The sequence below is a fragment of the Hevea brasiliensis genome, chromosome 8 (genome assembly GCF_030052815.1).
Source record: "Hevea brasiliensis isolate MT/VB/25A 57/8 chromosome 8, ASM3005281v1, whole genome shotgun sequence".
Taxonomy (NCBI): Eukaryota; Viridiplantae; Streptophyta; class Magnoliopsida; order Malpighiales; family Euphorbiaceae; genus Hevea; species Hevea brasiliensis.
In genome coordinates this window covers 1,682,008-1,708,428 of record NC_079500.1, presented here as the reverse complement: position 1 = coordinate 1,708,428, position 26,421 = coordinate 1,682,008, and the positions used below count along the sequence as shown (strand labels likewise).

General features: G+C 31.3%; 1 non-coding gene and 1 pseudogene across 1 annotated transcript; one reads left to right on the top strand and one right to left on the bottom strand.

Annotated features, from left to right (window-relative positions):
• The first annotated feature begins 3,541 nt into the window (after nucleotides 1-3,541).
• LOC110635733 (beta-glucosidase 24-like) lies at nucleotides 3,542-14,690 on the top strand (annotated as a pseudogene).
• Nucleotides 14,691-25,930: 11,240 nt separating this feature from the next.
• LOC131182625 (small nucleolar RNA R71) lies at nucleotides 25,931-26,037 on the bottom strand. Its single transcript, XR_009150888.1, has one exon. It is a non-coding gene; the product is annotated as a small nucleolar RNA R71 (small nucleolar RNA).
• Between the last annotated feature and the right edge of the window lie 384 nt (nucleotides 26,038-26,421).

The following is a 26,421-nucleotide window of genomic DNA, read 5'->3' as shown; positions in this document are numbered from 1 at the left end:
TGAATTAATGTTGTTCGATATTCTATTTTTTAATAAAAGATATAAAAAAAAAGTAGGACTCACATATTTAGTCCAATGATAATTAAATACATGTCTCAATTTCACGAAGAACTTTTTTTTTTTTTTTTCATTAATTACATATGCAGGAGATGGAAGAGTTTAACTTGAGTTTTCCATATTCAACATATATGAATCGTTGGATTTATCACTACTTTCAAAAAACATTTCAGATTGAAAGCAAAATTAAACTAGTTCAACAAACACACTTGTAGCTTCAAGGCAACAAAGAGAACACAAGAAAGGAGAGGAAGACCAAAGCACAGAATCCCTGTAGCTCTAAACTTACAAGAAAACTCCAAGAAAGCAGCCATGAATAGAACCTTCCCAAACAAAACAAATCGCGCGATTAAAAGGAACTAGCTGACCAGAAGAATTGGCCATAAGAAAGGTCCAAATACAAAACAAAAAGAGAGAGAAGCTTCCTTTCTTGGTGAGATTAGAGGTTCTTCCCAAACAATCCAGATGCAAGAAAACCTCAGGGCCTTGAAACCTTCAAAGCCAAAATATCAGAATTGATTTGCTTGACCAAGAAATTAACCACAACATCATCAGGTTGTGAAAACATTAAACTAAGTTGCTTACCCACTGATACTGTTTGCCATGCTTCCTTTTCAACATGAAAAGGAATAGGACCAGGGTTTCCACCATTAATTGCTTCTAGTGAGGCAGATTCATGCGAGCAATGTCACTGTCTGCAGGTTCAAAAATTCTATTGTTTTCTATAGGTTCCTCAGCTCGTTTGCCTTTCGATTTCTTTTTCCTTTTCCCTTCCCTATAGAGCATGGGAGAAATTTCATAGAGATCATTAGGGATTTTAGCTTCCTGCATTGTTTAAGAGCCTAGAGATTTTTATGCTCTTTCCCTGGTTATGAAAAGCGGCGATATGGGTTGGGCTTCGAGGCTTAAAAGGAACAATTGCAAGAATTGGTGGGCTGTCCTAAACTTGAAGATTAGAGTTTTCGCTAGAGTGCTTGGTACTGCTTTGGGACATCTAGATCTTCAACACTAATATGGGTAATCAAAGCCCCTGAGGGAGAAGCCAATGACGCGTCCAAGGAGATAGGTGCCAGCTGTGCAGTGTACTGCTCAAGAGGTTCTAGGTTAATGGGACTCTTAAACAAAGCCGTTTCCTGATTCAATATTGTGGCCAACGTAAGGTTCAAGCATGTCAAGCTCACGCGTGCTATCTTCTACGGCTCCAAAATCCAGCATTGAAGGAACAGGATTGGGACTTTCTCTGTTTCCAACACAACACCCTACTGCTACTACAAGAACCATGCACATCATTTGGTTGCTCCATTCCAAGTGCAGGTTGCTGTGAAGAATCGATATAGGCAGCTGTGTTAACTATTGTGTTGTCCCCCAGCATGTTGGAAACGTGAATCTTGGTATTAGCTGAACTGTCATTGACATGAGAAGAGGAATAGGCAGTAGCTGATTGAGGCTTGAAGGTGAAGGTGGTGAGAAAGGCCTCCGAACATCCATCTTCAACCACCATGATATAGAATTTGGTTTGTCCCACATCCACCGCAATAATTTTGTGAACAAAATCTAAGGAGGAGATTGCAACAAGGATGCGAGCAGTATCTAATCTCGTTCTCCTTGAAGTACAGGTGTCTAAATGAAATGAACTCACCTAATAAAGAGCTAAATCAAAGAAAAAACTCCGGATACGGCAAATTGAATGACAACCCATGGCATCGTAACCATGTGAACCGCTTTGTGGAGTTAAATATGGGTTACCAAGGTGACAAATTATTAAAGGTGAAAATTTATTAGGTGGATTCCATGCATATGTAATATTTTTCACAATTAGGTGAGATTAATTTTCTATATTATAAGAAGAGTTTACTTTTCTGTAAAACAGGAATCACTATTTTTCAGTGCTCCAGTGTATCTAATGCTACCAAGGTTGAACCAAAGAGAATCATTGACCCAACCATTCCTTTTCTTCGATAAACTTTGCCGTCTCCGCTTTGTCAGAAAAAGTAAGAAGAAAACGCCTTCTTCACAACGTAAGGTTCAAGCAGTTCCTCTTATTGTGGCCAACGAAGAGCACACGTAAGGTTCTAGGTTAGTTTGTTCAGTTTCTTCTCATTTTTACAACATTTTTTTTTTAAATTTTGATATGGCTTATTAAAATAAAATGGCATATTTTATTATTGAAAGAAACCTAATGTTACAGTGGGTAGCGTTCCAATGTGATGAAAAATTTCAAAAATAAAGCAGCATGAGTTTTCTTCTCTCTCTATTTTTTATGATGAAGGGTATCTTCAGGCAAGTTCTCAAGCACTAAAATTAAGTTCAGCATTTTCTACATTAACTTAATGCATTTAGGATAAATAATTTAGAATGCTAATCAGTATTGTCGAATATTAATCGGTAAAGAAGGAAACTCCCATTCTTTCCAATTAGACTAATTTTTATTTTTCCACTTTTTCCTATTCGCACAGCTATGTCAACATGCATTCTCCAATACAGAAAAGTGAAGTTATAGGGCAAAATGTTATTAGAATTTAAAACGGGATATTTTATCATACATTTAAGTTCATACTGAATCTCTCGACAGTAGTTTGCCTCTCAATTTGAACAGTATCTCAAAATTAGAGCCTTTATCTCATTTATAAATTAAAAAAAAAAAAGTGAAATGAAGAGCCATGACTCCTACAAACTTTGTACAATTTTATTTTTATTCGTATATTTTTCATAAATACTTAAAGAAATATATATTTGTCCTTCCGAATTTTAAAAATTTTCTTGAAACCATTGAAATCATTTTTCATTGTTAATCATCTTTATTTCTAGTGCTTTGAAATCTAAAAACTTTCGTTGAAATTTTTATGTTTTTTCTTTCTAATCATTAATTGTTTGCAGCCTAAAATCTAAAAATTTTTGTTAAACCCTTTAAAAATTTAGATCTTTTATTGCCACCATTATTCCTAGCTCTTCAATATCTCGAAGCTTTAGTTCTGTCTGAGAAGATAATTAGATAAAGAATATGCAAACTAAGATATAGAGAGAGAATTAACCCCCAAATATATATATATATATATATATATATATATATATATATATATATATATATATATATATATATATATATGTATGTATGTATGTATGTATTTAACATGGACATATTTACTGCAGCTGGTCAGATTTGAAATAATTAATATTTTCTGTTGACATTCTAATAAATCTAGATTCTCTATATGCAATTTCTTTGAATTAATTAAATGTAAGAACGTTGCATGTTAAACATCTTTTTCCCCCTTTTTTAAGAGAAAAAGGGGGGCAATGTCCATGGAATCTTGCTTTGGCTTTAACGCCAAGAGCCGACGAGAATAGTGCAAGTGGGAGGATCATGCATGCAAATGCATCACGTTTCCGATTTCAAGCCTTGTAACGAACTCTATATAAAGAGGGCATTGCCAAGAAGTGAAAACCACACAAGCACTTGAAACCATAATATCATCTTTTGGTTATGGCTTCTAAGCACACTCTTCTGCTGTTAGGGGTGCTCATCGTCTTCCTCATAAGCTTGCTGGTTCTTACTAAGCTAGCAATGGCAGATGATTGTGATGATATCCTAGCAGATTTTAACCGTACTTATTTTCCAGATGACTTCATTTTTGGGACAGCCACTTCTGCCTACCAGGTATACAAACCTTCATTCATTGCAGCAGCATGTTCTCTCCCAACTTCTATCTGTTTCCAAATAATATAGGGAAATTCTTGTCTAGACTAGGATTATCGTGGATTCAAGACATAAATACGTAGGAATTATGCTTTAAATAAGTAGATCCCATCATGTATCTTGTGTCTTGAATCTCTGATGGATCGGATTTAGGTAAGAAAAATTCATAATAACCTTCAATCTCATGTTTTAATTCTCTAACTAATACGATGGAGCTAGCTAAACAACTAGTGAAAAGAGTAGATTAATTCTTAGTGATTCTCCACTAATTAATACATAAGCTCCTTATGCATTCATTAGGCAAAGAATTTATTAGTCAACTTTTTTCTTACAAATAATTGTTTAACTCATTTATTGTATTATCTAATAAAATTTTTATTGCTTATGAAAAAAAAAAAAACTCATTTATGGTATTCAGATCGAAGGTGCAGCAAACATATTGGGCAAAGGACCTAGTGTCTGGGACACATTTACCCATGAGCATCCTGGTATCATTGTGTGTGTTTTTGTTTTGAGATTATATTTATATGCAAAATGTTAATTATTTCTATGTAATCTTGCAGAGCGGATAAAGGATCACAGCACTGGAGATGTTGCAGTTGATTTCTATCATCGCTTTCGAGTATAACATAAACATTTTTAATCTTCTTTTCTTTCAAAATCCTTTTCTTTGTCAATAATAAATTAAACAAAAAAAAAAAAAATTCATGCTGTAGGAGGATATAAAAAACATGAAGGATATGGGTTTTAATGCTTTTAGATTCTCCATTTCATAGCCTAGTAATTACCTCTATCAAAATTTTAAACGTCTCAACATTTTTTGAACTTTGCTACATTACATAATTTTCTTCCTTTTCCTTCTTTTTATTTTTTGAATTTGAATATTTAGGTGGAAAGAGACGTGGAGGAGTAAATGAGGAAGGGATTGAATTCTACAACACTGTTATCAATGAAACAATAGCACAAGGTGATAATTGTCTCTGGTGATAATTATCTCCTTTTCTTTAATGCTATGTTTAGATAACAAAACACGAAATAAGAGATTTTGATTTAATTTTATATAAATTATTAATAAATTATGAATTTCAAATAGCAATATTTTAATTACTAAGAACTTTTAGAGTGGATTTTAAATAATATCATTTTATAAATCATTTCAAATACACATTTAAAAAAGATTTTTTCCACATTTATGAGTCTAATCTAAATTTATGACTCTAATAAATTGAATAAAACCTATAATTTTATCAAATTCAAATTTTACATTTTAAATTTCCCATCTAAATACAAGGTTAAAATATCTAAAACAGTGAATAGTAATTTCATGCCATTAATATTTAGAGAACATGTTCAAAATGGTAATTATATTGAAGGGCAATGTGCCTACTATTTTTTTTTTTCCCATTTTAGACGCTTAAAACACCAAGCATTTATTCAAAAGCTTGAACAACTGCAACTAATTAACTAATTTACATAGTCTTTTAGTTCCTCGATTTTCTTTTTATGAAGGGAAAGAATGAATTTCACCTTCTAGTCCCTTAAAAGAAGTTATAAAATTACATCTAACTTCTAATTTCTTTTGTTTCAAAATTTCAGGCTTAATTCCTTTTATTACTATTTTTCACTGGGATACTCCTCAAGCCGTAGAAGACAATTATGGTGGCTTTTTGAGCCGTAGTATTGTGTAAGTATGTAGTTTTAAATCACATCTTCGAAATATTAAAATTTCAAATTAATCTTTGTATCAATTTCAATCAATCATAAATATTCTCATCTAAGTAATAAATCATCTTACCAAATAATTACATAAACAATGTATAGGGAAGATATTTGTGAATATGCAGATCTTCTCTTCTCTTTGAAAGATTTGGTGACCGAGTGAAATTCTAGATGACTTTCAATGAACCATGGTCACTTAGTGGATTCTCCTATGATCAAGGAGTTTTTGCTCCTAGTCGATGCTCATCTTGGGTGATATTCGGGTATCAGTTTAGATATTGCCATATACTTCTCTCAAGTGGTTTTGTAACGCCCTAACCGTAGGTAGTCCGTACATTTTACTGTTCCGACGACTAATGTCTGTTCGGACAGTCAGGATGTTTGGAACTACACTTAAACTATAGTGAGGAGGCATAAATTAATGAAATAAATATTAAAAAATATAGAAAAAATTTTGAGAAACAAAATAAAATTTAGAGAATTTATTAATTGGTATAAAAAAATAAAAATAATCCGATGAGCACCATGAAAGGCATTTTGGTCATTTCACCCCTAGAGGTGAATTTTGACTTAAATGTCAAATTAAAATTTGGAAATAGAATAATTAACATAAATTAATTTTATGAATTTGAAATTGAAAAATGAGAAGAGAAGGAAGAAGAAAAGGAAAGAAAAGAAAAGGAAAGAAAAGAAAAGAAAGGAAATAGATTTATGAAAATTAAAAATAATAAAGTACACATAAATGTATATATATAAATACTCACAAGAGACAAAACCCCACCAACCATCTTCTTCTTCCCTCTTCTCTCTCTCTCTCTCTCCCTCCTTGCCGTCTCCCTTAGTGTCTCCCTCCCTCCATTTTTGTTCTTCTTAAAGCTTGATTTTCCAAGCTTCCTCCTCCCCAAAACCCATAGACCCCTTCACAAAAAATTTAGCCCACACCATAAGGAAGCTTTAGATATCCATAAGAAGAAGAAAGATTAAAGTTTGAAGTGGGTCACAAGAGGTTAGTGCACTAATCCCTCTTCTTCTCTTTATTAAACATGAAAAGCATGTTTAGCTAAGCATAAATACCATTAAAACAAAAAGAAAATCTAGAGGAAAGAACCCTTGAATTTTTGGCAGCCATGGAACTTGAAGTTTATTGCTTTTAAGTGATGAAAAATGGTTCCATGAGAATGTGTAATTAGTTGAAATGTTTGGGTGTTTGATTGTGTAGTGTTTGTGTAAATTGGAAACTTTGAAAACTAGGGCTTGTGTAAATGTTGAGGACTTTGTGTAAAATGTTGAAATTGATCTATTGGGAGGAGATTGTTGCTTATAGAAGTGTATTACATGCAAATTGAAGTAAGGAAGTTGGAGGAGATTGAGTTTTGGAAGTGCCAATTTTCTGCAGGTTGTGTTTGTTGAGGGCAGTGTACATTTTAGGCCATAAATAAAATTGTGTGACTCCAATTGGTATGAGGCCAATTGGAGGTGAAACTAGACCCAAAATAGCCCATTTTCCATGAAGAAACCATGCCCAAATTCTGTCCAAAACTTGACCTAAATACTGCCCAAATTCGGATTTCCTTGCAACCCAACCCAGAAAATGACCAAATGAACAGTACGTGTTCATTTGGTCATAACTCTCTCTATACTGGTCCAAATGACCTAAAATTTTAACCATGGAAAGTTTAGACATAGGGCTACACTTTTCATGAAGACCACTTAACCCAGTTTTGCCTTTAACAAATTCAAATTGTTGGCACAAGTTGGGTCACTGAAACTGCCAACCCAGAAAATGACCAAATGAACAGTACGTGTTCATTTGGTCATAACTCTCTCTATACTGGTCCAAATAACCTAAAATTTTAACCATGGAAAGTTTAGACATAGGGCTATACTTTTCATGAAAACCACTTAACCCAGTTTTGCCTTTAACAAATTCAAATTGTTAGCACAAGTTGGGTCACTGAAACTGCCAACCCAGAAAATGACCAAATGAACAGTACGTGTTCATTTGGTCATAACTCTCTCTATACTGGTCCAAATGACCTAAAATTTTAACCATGGAAAGTTTAGACATAGGGCTACACTTTTCATGAAGACCACTTAACCCAGTTTTGCCTTTAACAAATTCAAATTGTTAGCACAAGTTGGGTCACTGAAACTGCCAACCCAAAAAATGACCAAAATACTGTTCCTTTGGTATGCTTGACCAGTTTTGGCAAAAATGCCATAACTTGGTCTCCAAAGCTGCAAATTGAGTGAAACTAGTGCCAAAAGTTTTATAAGACATAGCACAACAATTTTTATGTTTTGACCAAGCTCTAGAAACCATTGCATCCTAGGGAAAATATTAGCCAAAGTTAGGAATTGAAATCTAGAAAATGTTAAGTTGAACCCAGAATGCCATTTGATACCTGTGTGTTCATTTGGCCATAACTCCCACTAGGAAATTCCATTTGAGATTTGCCAATATGATGTAGAAACATGATACTTAGGGATACAATATTGATTTAGACACCTTTGCCAAATTCTAAGTGTAAAGACCCTAAAAAGAGGGTCAAACATACTGCCCTGAAGTTGATTTTTGCCCTTATAGGACTGAGAGTCCAGGTTAATACATTGACCATAACTCACTATACCAAGCTTGAAAAATTATGAAATTGTACCTGGGAGTCCCTAAGACATAGAGGAACATATCTTGTGAAGGAACCTAAGTCTAAAAATGACCATAAAATGATCAAAAGACTGGTCAAAGTTTATTGACTAGAAATTTTAAATTCTGGACAGCTTAGAGGCAAAGGGACCAGTTATGGTATTTTGACCATAACTTGAGTTCTATAACTCCAAATTCAGTGATTCAAAAACTGAAATTCAAGTTTAAACATAGAGGAATAATTGTTATGAAGTAAGTGTGACTAAATAGACATCCTAACCTAGTCAAATTCCTAGATAAAGATAACACATCAACATGAACCTAAAGGAAGGTTCATGGGAAAAATGCTATATATGATAATTAAAATTCTCATAAGGATAATTAAATATTAAAAATGATATGAATATGTAAATTAGGACTAATGTCCCATTAATATGAAATTAATGGTACCAATGAACAGTACTAGAAAATAGTAACAGTGAATAGTGCTAAAATAATTAAAAATGTTTAATTGCCCATAGTATACCTAGACTTATTTATTTAGTTTGGATAAATTGGTATACCAATTAGGGACCACAGATAGCAGTACTGCTTATAGAGCAAATCATGAACTGACAATATATGTCTGATATGATTGTTCTACAGGCTATATGCCTACCATCGCCATTGTGCTTACTTTATTTACGGCTTTACAAGCTCGACAATGTCTCGTGCCGATACCGGCCTCGTGCACGATGTATCTGAGGTAGACATATGGCTGTCTAACCCGTATACTCCCGTGTATCCAGCTTTTATAATTTGTTATAGGTTTCTTGGGCATTGATAATAATTAATTAATACTGAATATACAATAAGTAAACAGGAAAGATCCCAATAATTTTAATTGTTTCCAAAGTGTAATAAAAAAAATATATATATATAAAAGACCCAGAATTTATGATTTGTAAATATTAATTCAATTGTTTAATTATTGTTATTATAAATTATGCACCACTAAGCGTTATGCTTAGCGCGTTGGTTTTCCATCGCGTAGGTATCAAGATCGCACGCCACAAAGAGTATTTGGACGAGTCCCACGGATCTCGCCATCGATCAGAGTCACCTCATCAGTCTTTTGTATTTTGGTAGGGCCCATGTGTAGACTAGTATTTTGGTTCATTATGTCTAGTCATGATGTAATTACTAGTTTATGATGTATTTTATTTTGGACTTGAAATGAAAACTTATAATTTATTATCTATGAATTTCAATATGAATGCAATAGATGACACTTCATTTTGAGATCTCATAAATAGTTGCGAATGATATGATAAAAGAGAATATGATATGGAAATATGTGAGATGACTATGAATATGTTAACAGGTGATAGTGGAACCCGCCAGATGCTAATAAAACAGAGGAGGATCTGTTCGGGTCTCCACAAAAATAAGATATAAAAAAAAAAAAAAAATTCTACACGTAAATTACCTGATTTAAAGGACATTAAAATTTACAATAGACATGACAAGACAAGATAGGGTGCTCCGGCACCGAATGTGGCACTTCTTGCTCGTCTATACAATAGACGGGTAAGGGGCGTCACAGGTTTGGATATCATATTAGATTTAAAATTCAATTGTATACTTTCTTATCTTTCTTTTCTGTAACTAGCTTATATATACTTTGTACTTGTATACTGTTTATATACAAAGAGAGAAATACAGGTATCAGAGCTTCTGTTCTCATCATGAGTTCTTCCTCTTCAGCCACTTCGTCCACCTTGACTTCATCCTTCTCATCCTCTCATTCATCTGCTCACCACACCTTCTCTATCAAGCTAACCAACAAGAATTATCTTGCTTGGAAAGCTCAGTTTTTACCTCTACTTAATTATCAAAAATTACAAGGATTTGTTGATGGCACTTTCACTGCTCCTTCTAAAACTATTGTTAGTTCCACTACCTCTGAACTTGTCCCCAATCCTGATTATGAAAGTTAGTTTCAAAAAGATCAAATGCTCCTAAGTTGGCTGCTTTCCTCCATTACTGAGGAAATTTTTCCATATATTATTGGGCTGTCATCTTCTTTGGAGGTCTGGCAAGCTCTTGCCAAAGCTTTTGGCTCAATTTCTCAAAATCGACAGCTCCAAATCCACATTGAGCTCCAGGAGCTGAAGAAAAATGATCTCTCTGTTTCTGAATATCTTCATCGTGCAAAGCAGTTAGCTGACAAACTACAAGTAGCAGGTCGACCTCTTCAACCTGCAGAATTCAATGCTATCATTTATCGAAATACAGGAGTTGAATATCATCCTATAATCACTGCCTTAAATCTTCGGACTGAACTTGTTTCATTTTATGAACTGTATGGGCAGCTTGTAGCCCTTGAAATCTTAATCAAAAGTGCACATGAACCTCCTACTGTCAACGCTGTTATTCGATCTTCACTAAATCCGCCTCTCTTGCCAACACCTGCACGTCCTGCTTCTTCTTTCATCAATAATAATTTCAAGCCTTGTGCTCCATGTCAGATTTGTGGTCTTAAAAATCACACCGCTAATAAGTGTCGCAGGCGATTCAATCCTTCATTTAATAGTGGTTTTCGTACATCTTCTCCATAAGTAAATTATCATTCTGTTCATTCACATCAGCAACCTACTCCAGCACCAGTCACTTGGTTTCCTGACGCTGCAGCCAATTTCCACATTACACCTGATATGTCTACTCTTAGTGTTGCACATGAGTACAAGGGTGATGATCAAGTCCATGTTGGTAATGGACATGGTGTTCCTATTTCCCACAATAGGTCGCATTTATTTGGTTCGTCAAGTCAAGTTTAATGAGTTTATGTTTCCTTTTAGGCTTCCTGTCATGTCGCCCATGCCCTTTACATCCAACTCGTCTGCAAATACGCCATGGCTTGTATTGATTGGACATTCAACACCTCACTTGGCAACTAGAGCAAATTCAGGTCAGTTACTAAATCAATCTCCTCCTTTATCTCCTATTTTGAATTCAACCTCATCTCCATCACGTATTTCTCCTCCCCAAAATCAGCAAATTTTCACTCCTAATCAACAACCTGTGTCATCAGATCTCCCAACCCCTGCCTCACCAAACCACTCTGTTTCGAATTCTAATACTAGTCAAGTTGTGATCGTCTACTTATCCATCCCTCAATCTGTCCATTGACTTATCTCGTTATCCTCTTACCTCCTCTCACTCTAATCCTGCTACACAATCTGATATGCACACACATGCTATGACATTACGGCCTAAAATTATGCAGAAGCGTGTTGTCAATCTTATTACTAAGGACACTGATTATCTAAAGTTTGATCCAAAGACTTATAGCCAGGCCAGTTCTTATTCTGAATGGAGAGATGCTATGTCCCAAGAGATTAATTCTTTAATGCAGAATCAAACATGGGAGTTAGTACCTTGACCACCAAATAAAAATATAGTTGGGAACAAGTGGATTTACAGAATCAAAAGAAAACCTGATGGTTCAGTAGATAGGTATAAGGCTCGTTTGGTAGCCAAGGGGTACTCTCAACAGGATGGATTAGATTACGATGAGACATTTAGTCCAGTAGTGAAGATGTCAACGATTCGCACAGTGCTCTCTTTAGCAATGGCACATGGTTGGCAATCCGACAACTCGACATATCTAATGCCTTTCTCCATGGCTATTTGGATCATGAAATTTTTATGGACCAACCAAAAGGATTTGTTGATCCTGCTTCTCCCTCCTATGTTTGTAAGCTACGAAAATCATTATATGGGCTAAAACAGGCACCACGAGCCTAGTTTTGTCATTTGTCCAGCTTCTTACTTCAGTTAGGATTTATTGCATCTAAGGCTGATTCCAGTCTCTTTATCTATCGCAATGGTGGTGTCTCTTTATTCATCCTTATAAACGTTGATGACATCTTGGTTACTTGTTCTGACAATTCTTATTTACAGTGGTTCATGTCTAAGATCAAGGAGGCTTTTCCGATTAGAGATATTGGAGCATTGCATTATTTCCTCGGCTTAGAGGTGCATCACACTTCTGTTGGCTTATTGCTCAATCAACAGAAATATATTGTGGATCTTCTTTCTCAAGGATCAATGCTGAATTGCAAGCCCTGTCAAACTCCTATGGCCACCACTCCCCCACTTACTAAATACAATGGAGTCTCTTTTGATGATGGTGTTCTCTATCGGCAAATAGTTGGTGGATTACAATATGTGACCTTAACCCGACCAGATATCTCTTTTGCAGTCAATAAATTGTGTCAATTTATGCATAATCCAACAGATGATCATTGGAAAGCCATTAAGAGATTGCTGCGTTATCTTCAGCACACTAAATCATATGGCCTATTCTTTGCTAAAGGCTTACCTTTGGACTTGCAATGTTTTTCGGATAGTGACTGGGGTAGTGATATAGATGATCGTCGGTCCACCAATGGGTATGCTCTCTACCTCGGTCGCAACTTAATTTCTTGGATGTCCAAGAAGCAGCCTACAATAGCTCACTTCTCTACGGAAAGCGAATATAAAGCTTTAGCCAATGCCACTGTTGAAGTTATGTGGGTTCAGTCTCTTTTACGTGAACTTGGTTATCCTCTTCCACAGCCTGTTGTCCTGTGGTGTGACAATGTTACAATGTTGGAGCTATTTATCTCAGTGCCAACCCGGTATTCCATGCTCACACCAAACACATCGAATTAGACTATCACTTTGTGCGAGAGCAGGTAGCCAATGGTACAATCCAAGTTCGATTTCTTTCTTCTGAAGATTAGGTAGCAGATATCTTAACCAAGCCTTTAGGCCAACGTTTGTTTGACAAGCACCATGACAAGCTTCGGCTCTAAGTTTTACCGCCATTAGCTTGAGGGGGGGTATTCGGGTATCAGTTTGGATATTGCTATATACTTCTCTCAAGTGGTTTAGATATCATATCAGATTTAAAATTCAATTGTATACTTTATTATCTTTCTTGTCTGTAACTAGCTTATATATACTTCGTACTTGTATACTGTTTATATACAAAGAGAGAAATACAGTTCACAATTCAAGCCAAAACCTCTACAGGTGAATCATCAATGTCGTGCTGGAAACTCATCCACTGAACCTTACATAGTTGCTCATCATCTGCTTCTTGCTCATGCTGCAGTTGTACAAGTATATAGAGAACATTACAAGGTATGTAGACTATATATATATATAATTAATTACATTGTTTCTTTCACAAGTAGAAGTGCACATAGATTTGAGCTTATTATTATATTGATTGTGTAGGCAACTCAAAATGGCAAGAATGGGATCACACTTTTTACCTTCTGGTTTGAACCTCTCTCCAATAGAATAGAAGATATAGAGGCATCCAAAATAGCCCTTGATTTCATGTTTGGATTGTGAGTCTTGCTTCCAAAATAAGCTAGTGATTAAGCCTTTATATGTACATAAGTCTTTGATTAATAAATAAACACAATTTATTTCATATTTTATAGGTGGATGGATCCTTTAACCAATGGCCGATATCCAAGGATTGTTCAAGATTTAGTTGGAGATAGATTGCTCAAGTTTACTGACAAAGAAACTCAATTGCTTCAAGGATCATATGATTTTATTGGGTTACACTATTACACTTTATATTATGCAAAACCAAATGCTCTAATTGATCCAGATCATATTAGATATAAAAATGATAGTCATGTCACTGAAACTCGTAAGCTACATATATATAAAGAAGTCCAAAAAACATGTTATTTGTCGATAAGTTTTTCTTTTTAAAAAAGTTTAATTGATATCATGTTTTCTTTTTTACTTTATAGCTTATGATTATGATGGTAATCTCATTGGTCCACAGGTTAGTATACAAGAAAAAATGAAATGATAAAAATATAGTAAAAAGAGAATTAGACATTTATGGACATATCACTAACATAGAAATCAAAATTTGCGGGCTTACTCATCTTGGTTTTACATTTTCCTAAAAGGTATTCGACATCTTTTGAACTACACCAAAGATACATATAATGATCCAGTAATTTACATTACTGAGAATGGTAAGCATCAATGCCTTTTTCATTTAAGAATGCTAGCTAGTCAATTACAATTATATATATTTTGGTCTTATTTTTTGAGTTTTTTTATATGTTAATTTAGGGGTTGACAATCTCAATAATGAAACCCATTCCATTGAGGAAGCACTTCAAGATGAATTTAGGATAAACTATTATCAAAAGCATATGTGGAATGCATTGGGATCTCTCAAGTGAGTCTAAACTCGAAGATACTAATATAGAGGTTTCTGATAATCCTTAATTAATTCTCCTAATGATTGTTGGTTTTGGCAGGGATTACCATGTTAATATCAAAGGTTACTTTGCATGGTCATATTTGGACAACTTCGAATGGAATATTGGTTATACTTCAAGATTTGGTTTATTCTATGTAGACTATAAAAATAACCTGACAAGAATCCCTAAAAATTCAGCTTATTGGTTCACGGAATTCCTGAATCCACTGATTACACAAAACAAGGTCTACCAGATTATTTCAAGGAATTCAAGGAAGGTTGGCAAATTCTACATAATGTAGCTTGTGTTGTGCCTCGTAAAGGTGCCATATCAATCTGGCCTTTGTCTCTTGCAATTAAATAATATAACTAGGCTATTGCTCAGCTCCAGTGACCTAGCTTGTGGTGTAATGAACTTTAGAATAAATATGAATAAAACCAAAGAATAAGGAATATGGAAACATTAAAACAAAACGTGTTCCTCAAATTGATATTTATTTTCCTTAAAGAATAAGGAATACAGAACATTAAAGCGTGGATCCTTGTTTTCTATTTTTCAATTGCTCATTATTAACGTGTTCCTCTACCTCCCTCACATGATTCTAGTAATACTCATTAGTCAATGCCTGCCTACTTTCCTCCATGGCTTCACATGTCTGGCTGTCCTCATCATATCTCCCTCTAACATGAAACAATTCTTCCCATATTATGGCGAAATTTTACTTTGATTTTTTTTAGCCTAATTATTTAATTTTCACAAGTTCAACACATTTTCCCCTTCATTTATCAAAAAATATTTGAAAAAAAAAGTTTAGAAAATAAGAACAGTTTTTTATTTTCAAAAAATGAAAAAACTAAAAACCAATAGTAAATTTGAACGTACTTTTAATAATTCAATTTGAAATCATATTAAACATTTACATTTACATTTAGTACATATTTGGCATTGTAATTCAGAGTTAAAATTATTCGTCAAAAAAAAAAAATTAGATGATATTTAAAAAATTATTTTAAAAAATTATTTTGTTACTTTAATATTTTAATAATCAAAATTTATTAAATTTAATTTTAAATTATTTTTTAATACTCTCTAATTTATATGATTTATTCTTTTTTTCAACAGTAACTCTCGCCCTAATGCTAATCAGATTCCCAAAAATCTTAATAGATAAATGTACGCCTTAGCATGTAACGATAGATATCATGAATTAGCTCTTGATATCTTTTACGACTTTCAATAAAAAATATAAATAAATAAAAGAAAGTTAAAGAACCAGATAATTAATGTTTATGTGGTTGATGCAAAAATAAAAATATTTATTTCTCTATCCTTTGTTTTTTTTTTTTTTTTTTTCTTCTCATCTCTTTTTTTCTATATTTTTACTATATTTTCTTTAACTTTTTCTCTCCCTTAATTTTAATTTTTATTTTTTTTTATTTTATAGCGACAATAATTGGATCTACCGATAGAAAATAACATAAATTAAAAATTTGTATTCAATTTTAATAATCAATGGATGAAAATGGATTATTGTATTAATACACATCAGCAGTACTTTACTAATAATATTGAATATAAGCGATTGAATATACTTTTCTAATAATAATATAATGTTGAATGCAATGATCAGAATTATGAATCTTATACTATTATTCTTTTTTAATTTTAATAAATTACTTTTATAGGAATCGTATACTATATTATTTAACATATATTCTCATATACCACTATAATAAATATTAAAATTAGTATTAAAAATTTTACAAAATTATTAATTTTGATGCCTATAAAATTAATATATAACAACAATATAAACGATTGCTGTTAATAGTATATAAAAAAGGTATTATTGCATGTGTTGTTATTATTGAAAATTTTTGCAGCAATAATTATTAATGTCAATAATAATTTTTGTACATTAATTATAATTTTATTATAAAATATATACGGCATTAATTTTATAGCAACAATTCATATATTACTACCGTAAACTTATGATAATAAATTTTATACTTTTCTAACATTTTTTGTAATGTGCTCACACATATAATATTTATAATTTTACATTTAATCCCTCTGATGCTTAGCTCCACCAATGTGCAACCGATTGGGCAACTTTCACTCTTGATGAGATTTTATTCGTTTGATAAGTATTAATGTTTAATTTATAGAAAAAAAGTATTAATGTTTAATGTTTAAAACCAATTAAGAGTAGTTTGATCGGTCTTTTTTTATCTTTAAGATGTAGTGAGTAGAAAGATTTCGAATTCAAGTCTATCTATCTACCTATTTTAAGATTATTTACATTTTTATTGAGAAATAGAGACAGCCACCTCCTATTTAGTCTATCAATTATTGTGTCTCCATTGAATAAAAAATAATGTTTAATGCTTGAAATATTGTGTTCTCTTATTAGTTTTTTCAGTTAAATTATTTTATCAAATTTTTTTAGTTAACATTTTAAATTTAGATTTGAGTGTCTTGAATTAGATCTATTGATGTTCGGTTAGTTTCTTAGACTTATTATCTCTTTTTTTTTTTTTTCCTATTTTTTCGTTAATAAAACTGATTCTAACTTATCAAGGAAAAAAAAAAAAAAAAAACTTCTTTTTTTTTTTTTTTCTTTTTCTTTTGTCTGCTCACACCCCACCACAGAAAGAGCAAAGTGATCAATAATTGCAGTGGAGAGTCTTCATACTTCAAATTTGGAGAAAAAGGGAAGTGTGAATACAAACTTTGCAAGTGAAGTTAAAAAATGAAATTTAGGGTAGAGATGTGATAAAATAAGAAAACAAGAATCTTGAAAGATGAGAAGGAAAAAGAACTCGATAATAATACTTCGATGATAAATTATGTACAGAAAAAAAGAATTAATTAATGGCAACTGACAAGATAATTTTACATGCAAGTTTTTTTTTATAATAAAGTTTAATAATTAATTAATAAAAATTATAAGATAAATATAATATAACCTTTTCATAAGATAAAAAACGGATAATTTTTTTAATAGGTAAAAAATTTCATTAAAATAATGTCAGATAACTCATGAAGAAAGAACTAAAAAATAGGGTTCAAGAACTGGAAAAAAAAATATAAACACAGAAAATAAAGATCTTCTATTTAGCGATGATTTGAGTATAATAAAATATTCTTCAAGTAGTACTTAGTCCTTTCAGAATACTTTCTTTTCGGGAATTTGTTATCTTTATAGTTCACAGAAAAGATTAAATCATCAAATATCAATAGAGAAATAGACCGCACTAACAGAGTCTATTATAGAAAATTATTATCTGTACTTATAAGATTTAAAGTTTCAAATAAAAAGAAATCAACAATTCATGCATAAATAGCTCATTAAAATAATATAAAAAAATTCTGTTCATTAAGTGAAAAAAACAAAACTCCAATAATGGGGAAATATAATCCCAATATTAGGAAGAAAACCTCATATTTATTTTTAACGGACACAAACCTGAGTAGATAAACCCAAATAGGTTTCAAATGGATACAAATGTTAAAATTTATTAAAAGAAATTTTGGATTTGCTATATTTTGTTTTGATTTTGTGATTTTAGGTCATTTTATTATTTTCTCAACTAGTATGACTAGAACCTTTACTTTGGTGTTTTGCTTGGACTTTTTTCTGTTTTGTATTTTGTGATAGGCTCTTTCACTTAACATGCTTTATCGCAGAAAAGGTGTAATGGGGACGTTTGATGACATACTAAGTTTGTATTGTCGGATGCTACATACTAAGTTTTTCCTAAATTTCATTAAAAATAAAAATTGCGCTTATCAAAAAAATTACTATTCTAACAATTCATCGTCAAATCTTCTCTCAATTACATTTTTCAGGTTTTTTCACTTAATATGCTGCTATCTAGATTAGGTGTAATGAGGTGACCTATCGGTTTAGTTTAGTTGATGAGGTTAATACTAAGTTTTTCTTTATTTTATAATTAATTAAATTTTTTACTTATAACAAAAAAAGACTGACGTAATAAAAGATATAGTGAAATATGTTTTATAATTTTTTTTATTATTCGAAAAAATTTTAATGTAATATTATAATTAATATATAAAAAAAATTTTAATGTAATTTTATAATATCATTTTCAAGTTTAAAAATGTAGAAAAATAGGCTTCCTGAATGATAAACAAGATAAGATTTTAATTGACATTTGATATCAATTTTTTCTGGCTTGCTCAATTGCATATATTCGTTACGAAATTAAAATAGAATATCTAAATCAAATGCTCGGTTAATAGAATCAGTTACTTTAAATTAAAATAATAATTATTATATTTTATATATTTTTTAAAATCGAATTCATAAAAAAAATTATAAAATTAAATAGTGAAATAGATTATTATCGAATGGAGTGTGCTTTCCATCAAATAGCTGAATTAAATGTTCCGCTAACATAATCAGATACTTTAAATAAAAATAGTTCCTATTATAATTTATGTAAATAATTTATTTTAAAATTTTTTATATAAAATTATAGTAATATAAAAATTAAAAAAAAAAAAATTAGTGTCATCTTCATGTGATTCACGAGCCGCTGATGTAAAGTGCGTCAATGAAGATGATATGGCAGAGAAAGAGAAGTATATATTACTTTTTGAACAGTGCACAGCTAAATCAGATTTTAGTTCGATGAGATATTGACATCTAGAGGTGGCACATTTTTGTTTGATGAATCAATCAATTCCCTTGATTTAAAGTGATTTATAATTATTTCAATTTATATAAAATTTAAAATTATTAAAATAGATTGATCCCTAAAATTTAGAATTAGTCGATGATCTTTATGATTTGATTTGAAATTAATTCATTTAATTTTGCTTAATTAATTTGTATTTTAATTAAAAAATGAAATTAATGAAAATTATTTTTTTTTTTAAATATTTTAATTTAAAATGATCTGCAACTTATATAAAAATCTTTTTGTATAATGCTAACTAAAATTTAATTATGAATTAGCTACTAGTAATTGATTCCAGTCAAAATAAGTGGCTAATTATATAAACTCTTTATATTAGCTTATAGTTGATTTGATTTTATTTTTTATTTAAAATATATTATTTTTTTAAAATTTATATACTATAAAATTGTCTTGAAATAAATTTTTTATATTAGTAAATTATTTAAAATTGTAAAAATAATATAAAAATATTATGAATAATTATTAAACTTGTTGATTTATTCTTATAAAATAAAAAAATGTATATATATAAAAAAATTAATTATATTTTTAAAAAACTATATTTTTAGTTCTTATATATATATATATTATATAATAAATTAATAATTACATAACTATTTTAATAATAAAATAAATAATATATTCTTATTAATCGTTTTATATACCAATAACAATTAGCTATCATACGTATTATTGATAACAACCATCAGCTATATGATGATTGATGAATGATGAAAAGATTTTGTCAAGAAATTGGGAATGAGGTGGTCCAGGTGGATGATTGTCGCGGATGTGGTAATTTCTAATTTGTCGTTAGCATGGAATGATTTATCATTCATTTAAATTTTATATTAAATTTAAAATAATTAAAATCTAAATAATTCATAAAATAGAATCACTCTAATGATTTATATAATTTAATTTAAAATAATTCATAAAAAATAAGTTCAAATGAAAGATGAATACCCATAAATTAATAAATTCAGCAACTGCATCTAAGATTAAATTTTTTTAATTAAAATTTTAATTTTTTATTAAAAATTATTTTTTTATAATTTTATTTTTTATAAGAAAACTAAAACCTGATACTTATCAAATGAGATAAGTAATATACATCGGATCAAATCAAATTAGACTTTTTAATAATTTGGTTACATAATGTTAATTATTTTTTTTTTCTTAAAAAGCATATATTAAAATCATTTTGGGAAGGCCATTAAATAAGTTAGTAACAAAAATTTTTAAATCTCAGATATTATAAAGTTTTTTATTTTGAAAATTCCCCCTCCCTCCTTCCCTAATGATTAATAAAGCTCCACCCCACTTTTATCTTTTGAAAAGCATTATCAATTAAAGCATTCCACTAATTAAAATAATTCATCAATAAAGTCATGTAAAAAGTAAAGAGATCCATACATTGGGGACCAGATCAAACAAAAGAAAAGAGTATGTATTCGATCAGCTTCACATGTTGGGAAAAGGAACTTTCTATTTGGTGCGTAAAGCAGAGGATGTGGTCGAAGTATGCTCCACTGCATTTGCTGTTATTAGCTATGTCAGATGTTCAAACCTTTTCAGTTTCTTCTGCTTAATGAAAATTTTTTTTCTCTGAAAAAAACTTTATGAAAAATATTGTATAAATCACACTTACACAAATTAAAGAACACAAAATTTAGCATGTTTTTGTATAATCCTACACCATCAACAAATTCTCTAATTAAAAAAAATAATTATATAAACACTAATTATTTTTTTTATTCTCAAAATCACTCAAACAAAACTCATGAAATTCGATATACCTCTCCATTTCGTGAGCTCTTTACAATGTAATGGCCAACCAACTACTCATATATATAGGCCACTAAAATCTAATCTTTTTGGGACTTCTAATTATTAAATTTTATTATTTAAATTCTACTAAACTTCCTATTTTATTTAATCTCCTAATTCTAATTCAACTTGGACTCAAGAAAACAATTCATCATTGAAAAAATAAATCATTAATTTTTTGAGACAAAAATAATTTAACGTATTAAGAAATCACTTAATTTGAAAGCTTAAACTTATAGGTGGAAAATTCAAAAATTGTTTTATATCTCTAATATATATTCGCATGTGAAACTATTCAATTCAGAAATTTAAGTAAATAGGTGAGAGTCTCAAAAATAGTTTTGTACAAAAATAATTTTATATTTTTAACACAATGAAGCTTCTGGCTCAAAAATTATCAGCTTAAAAGATTAAAAGATGAGCTATTATATAAAATAATCAATTTTTAATATTCTAGACATAATGATCTTCTCCCAGTAGATCGTCATGTTTCACATACTATAATTATACCATCCTGTCTCTTCTTTGCAATTAGCAATGATTCTGGCATGATATATGTACGTTCTTATTATGTCCCCCTCAAGGAGACGTTCGACATTATTATGTGATAATTAATTTGGATAACTAGAGTTGTTTATTTTCTTGGGATTAGGAACTGAACAGTTTCAGTCAGTCATATGATATGTGGATCCCATTTGAATTATGTGCTTCAAATCAACTCTTAAATGAAAATATTTTTTTTCTTGAATCTCTATCATGCATGCATATATATGTTCATCCTTCTTCTCCAAAGCCTTCTTCTTGGATTTGTTGTGGTAAGTTGAATTTGGTATTCTAATGCAGGCATTGTTGTTCCCTCTTCCATATATGGATTAACTTCTATGATTCGTAATTGTGCTTCAAATCAGCTCATAGTGGGGCACTACAAAGTCTTGGCCTTTCAAAGCATTGAAGATTTTGCTCTTTTGGATTCCTCGTCCTTTAGAATTAATGTAAGCTTAAGTGGTACATTGACGGATCTCTTTTTGGAACACTGAAAGAACCATTCTTCGTAAAGAGAGGACCTGCAAATTGAACCAGATTTTGCTCTTCGAAGGGTGGTTCATCGCATCATCTCCCTAGCAATCTCAATCGAACAAGATTGATGATATGATTAGTCTCTTCCCTTATCAACTGCAGGTTCACTCATTGTTTTAGAGAGGCAATAAAGAAATTTATTATTATTATTATTAGCTGATTCACTTGCTAACCAAGGTTATAACCTCTCGGCTCTCGCTGATGCTGCTTATCCTGCACCTCCGTTGGCTCTTTTCATTGTTTCTGCTTGCATTTGGCAAAGGTGGTGTTCTGCAAATTTTGAACACTCTAACCCATGATCGTGTCATAAGGACATAAACTTTGGGACATTATTAGGATGATATTTTTTTTGTTTATTGGGAGGTTAGAGTAGTGGGGACTCCAAAGCGGCAATGGATAATGTTAGCATAATTACAACAATTGATCCAGACTATGCTACTAGGATAAATTGTTCAATTTTCTATTGGCAATTTTTTATAAAATAAAAATCCAATGAAACAATGGTAAATAAATAAATAAGATGGTTCAATTTTTTTTTTAAATAATTATCATTGAGAAAAAGATAATTATTTCAATGTACGTTGTCACCTACAATGACAGACACATCATCCTCACAAAGAAGCAGAGTTTGATCAGCAATGTATACTGAGTCATGTCCTGCGATTTGGAATGAGTCGACGTAGCTGTCAAAGAATTCCTAATTTAGACAGATTACAATTATTATAATTTAATTTAAATTTCTAATTTTTGCTTCAAAAAAAATATACAAATTTCTAGTTTTAGAATAATGAGTAATATAGATAATTGATTATTGAAAGAAGCCTAACGGAATGTACTCTTTTTATCTGTTCACATCAATAATTTAAACATTGTCCACCACAGAAAAGTGAATAATTGTGGACCTGCGTGTTTGTACCTCAAATTTGTAAAGGGAAGTATGAAATATATCGTAAGACAACTTTAAGAAAACAATTAATAATACATAATGAAATTATAGAGTACTATGATTAGAAAATAAAATGGGTTAGTCTATCATATTATATATATATAAATATCATATTGAATCATTAGATTTATCTCTTAAATTGAACTATATCTCAAAATTAATACCCTCTTGATCAATCTCCTTTATAAATAAAACAAAAATGTGAAATTAAAGGAGCCATGACTCCACCAAACTTAATTTCCACAATTTCATATGCGTATAAAAGTTTCTTGGAACCATTGAAATCTTTTTCCATTGTTAATAGACCTTTGAAATCTGAAAATTTTCAATTGATTCTTGAAATTGTTATGTTTTTTCATTGTTATCATTATTTATGGCTCCCTAAAATCTAAAAATTGTGATTTAATCCTTTGATTTTTCATTAATTTTCACCATTATTCTAAGCCCTTCATTCTTCAAGTTCTAGTTCCGTCCATAAAGTTATAACAACGCAAAAGTAAACTAATTAGGATGATCCATTATTTACAAACAACTAAATCAGAATTAAATATGTCAATTATACTATTTATATTTTTAAATATAATAAAATTATGAGCTTAATGGTACTGGAGTTGTCTCTAATACTAGAAGATCTGATGCACACATTTTGCATAGTCATTTAGGTCTAATTTCATAATCATTTTATTTGGTTATTAGTCATTTTTTTAGCTAATTTCATTAGTTAATTAGTTAGTTTTCCATAGTTGTCAATTTTGCACTAATTTGTAATTTTTACTTTGTTTTGTAGGAAAAATGGTGTTTTTGAAGGACTAAAGAGAATTTTGCCATTGAGGAGTGTCTTCTACAGCAAAAAGATGCCAAAAACAAGTTTTCAAGTGAAATATGCATTGACCAAGCGTGCATAACTTGCGCATAAGCTATGCAGTTCTGCATAAGGAGGAAGAACACTGTTCCAGAACCAGCCGAAATGTGCATAAGGAGACTGCACAGCTTATGCACATTCTCACCTCCCTTATGCAGATTCACGAAATTGTGCATAACCTATGCACCAAGTCATGCAGCTTCGCATAAGTAACCTGAATCAGCGAAATGTGCATAAGGGACTGCATAACTTATGCAGTCCACTTATGCAGTCCATAAAGAGTTCATTAATGAGCTGGCAGAAGATTCCCTTAATGTATTCCTCCTAGAACATACTATTTTAGGGCTCCATGTCAGAAAAATGATATATATAGTCCCATTTTCTCATTTTAGAAAAAAAAAAGGAGCAAAGGAAGAAAGGAGGAGGCTAAGCAGAATTTGAGGAGTCATTTCACCTTCCACACCATTTTCAACTAAGATTTGCAGATTTCTTTCTTTCTTTACACTTTTCTACATTTCTAGTGTTTAATTACTTACTTCTTAGCTTAGATTAAAGCTTTATTTCCATTTAAACTCATCATATCTTGTAAGCATTATGGATAGTGAGTAGTTTACTTTTGATTCTGGAGTAAGGGTTGTAATATTTGAGATATTTTGTGGATTTTGATTGGGTAATCTATATTTTGTGGTCTTAATGAGTTTTATTCATTTCTTGTATGCTTAATGACATGCTTAATGTAGGATCCCATTGAGTAATGTTCTTAATCCATGGTTGAAGCACCGAAAGGAGAAGGCCTTGTGATAGATAATCAGGAAATTGGACTTAATTAACTTAGACCTAGAAATAGGCTAAGGATTAAGAGGATTCATAGATTAATTAAAGAACTTAATGGGTCTTAATTAATTCTAACTCCACGAAAGTAGGATTAGTTTGATTAAGGCACTCTTTGTCTCACTCGAAAGGGAATTCAAAGGATTTAAGAATTAATCTCCTTAAAACCCATTAGTATCACAGGATTGGATAACCAATTTAAAATCCCAAAATAGCTCGATTATGAAAACACGAACTCCGGAATCGCCTTTTTACCATTGTTAATTTCTAATCGAATTTAATCATTTGCCAATTTAAATATTGCCATATTTGAACTTGCTTATTTCTATTTGATGCAATTTTAGTTTAATTAATACATTGTTGAATAGAATATTAATTTTGCACATTTAGATTCCACACCCCATTACCCATTAATTCATCATTTTAATCTCGTAAATACTTCAATTTAGTCAACTTTTATATCGAAAATTCAATCATTAACACAACTCCTCATGGGATCGATATTTTTCTATACTACTTGTACGACCCGTGCACTTGCGGTTGGGACGCATCAAGTTTTTGGCGCCGTTGCCGGGGAGTTGTTTGTTTAAGATTGAATTCTTGATTATTTTAGTTGTTTTTAGTTTTATCTTTGTTATCTTTTCATTTTGTGTTTGTTTGTTCTTTTTCAGGTACTTTAATCTTTTATGAGAAGAGCTAGAAGCTCAAGTGACACAACCTTACTTTTCAATCCTGAAATTGAGAAATTTTGCAAGGCCAACAAGAAAGAAACCAGAAAAAGGAAGGAAGCTTCGAGAGAAACCGAAATTGAAGCAGATATGGCTGATGAAAGAATTAGAATTGGTGTTGGTAATGCTGGAAATGGTCAAAATAATGAAAATGCAGCCCATGGTGAAGAAGTTGTTAATGCTAACGTGCCTAGGGGAAGTATGATTGATCATGCTTTTCCTCGTTTTGATGACTTGAGAGAGAGCATAGCAAGACCAAGGATTGATGCGAACAGTTACAAAATGGATTTTGGAGTCCTTCAAATGATTCAGAATTCTCAATTTGGGGGTCATCCTTCTGAAAATCCACACACACACCTGAAGAAGTTTGCTATGATTTGCGACATGCAAAAACAACCTGGAGTGTCTGATGATGCAGCAAGATTGAAGCTATTCCCATTCTCTTTGAAAGATAGAGCATTGGATTGGCTTGATTCTTTACCTCACAACTCCATTACAAATTGGGAGCAACTAACTGATGCATTTCTTGCACAATATTTTCCACCTGGAAAAACTCAAGAGCTGAGGAATCAAATGACATCTTTCAGACCAAGAGAAGATGAAACTCTCTATGAATCATGGATGAGATGGAAGGAATTGGAAAGATTATGCCCACATCATGCCATTCCAAAATGGATGATAAATCAGAATTTCTACACAAATGTCACTCCTGCAATCAGAGGAATTATTGATGCTCAAACAGGAGGAGAATTCATCATTAAGCATGAAGATGAAGCTTATGAGTTATTAGAGAAAATTGCAAAGAATACTCATCTTTGGAGTAGTCCAAGAGGACCAGCTCCAACTCAGAAAAGGCAAGCTGCTGGGATGTATGATCTTGATCCATTCAACATGATTAATGCAAAGTTTGATGCACTTACAAATGTCCTTGCTAAGAAGATGGAAGATTTGAGTATGTTGGTTAGTTCAACATCATCATCTGGAAGTTCACAACAATTGGCTTATGCAGAGGAAACTACCTGATGTGGAGTAGATTATGGAGAACAAGC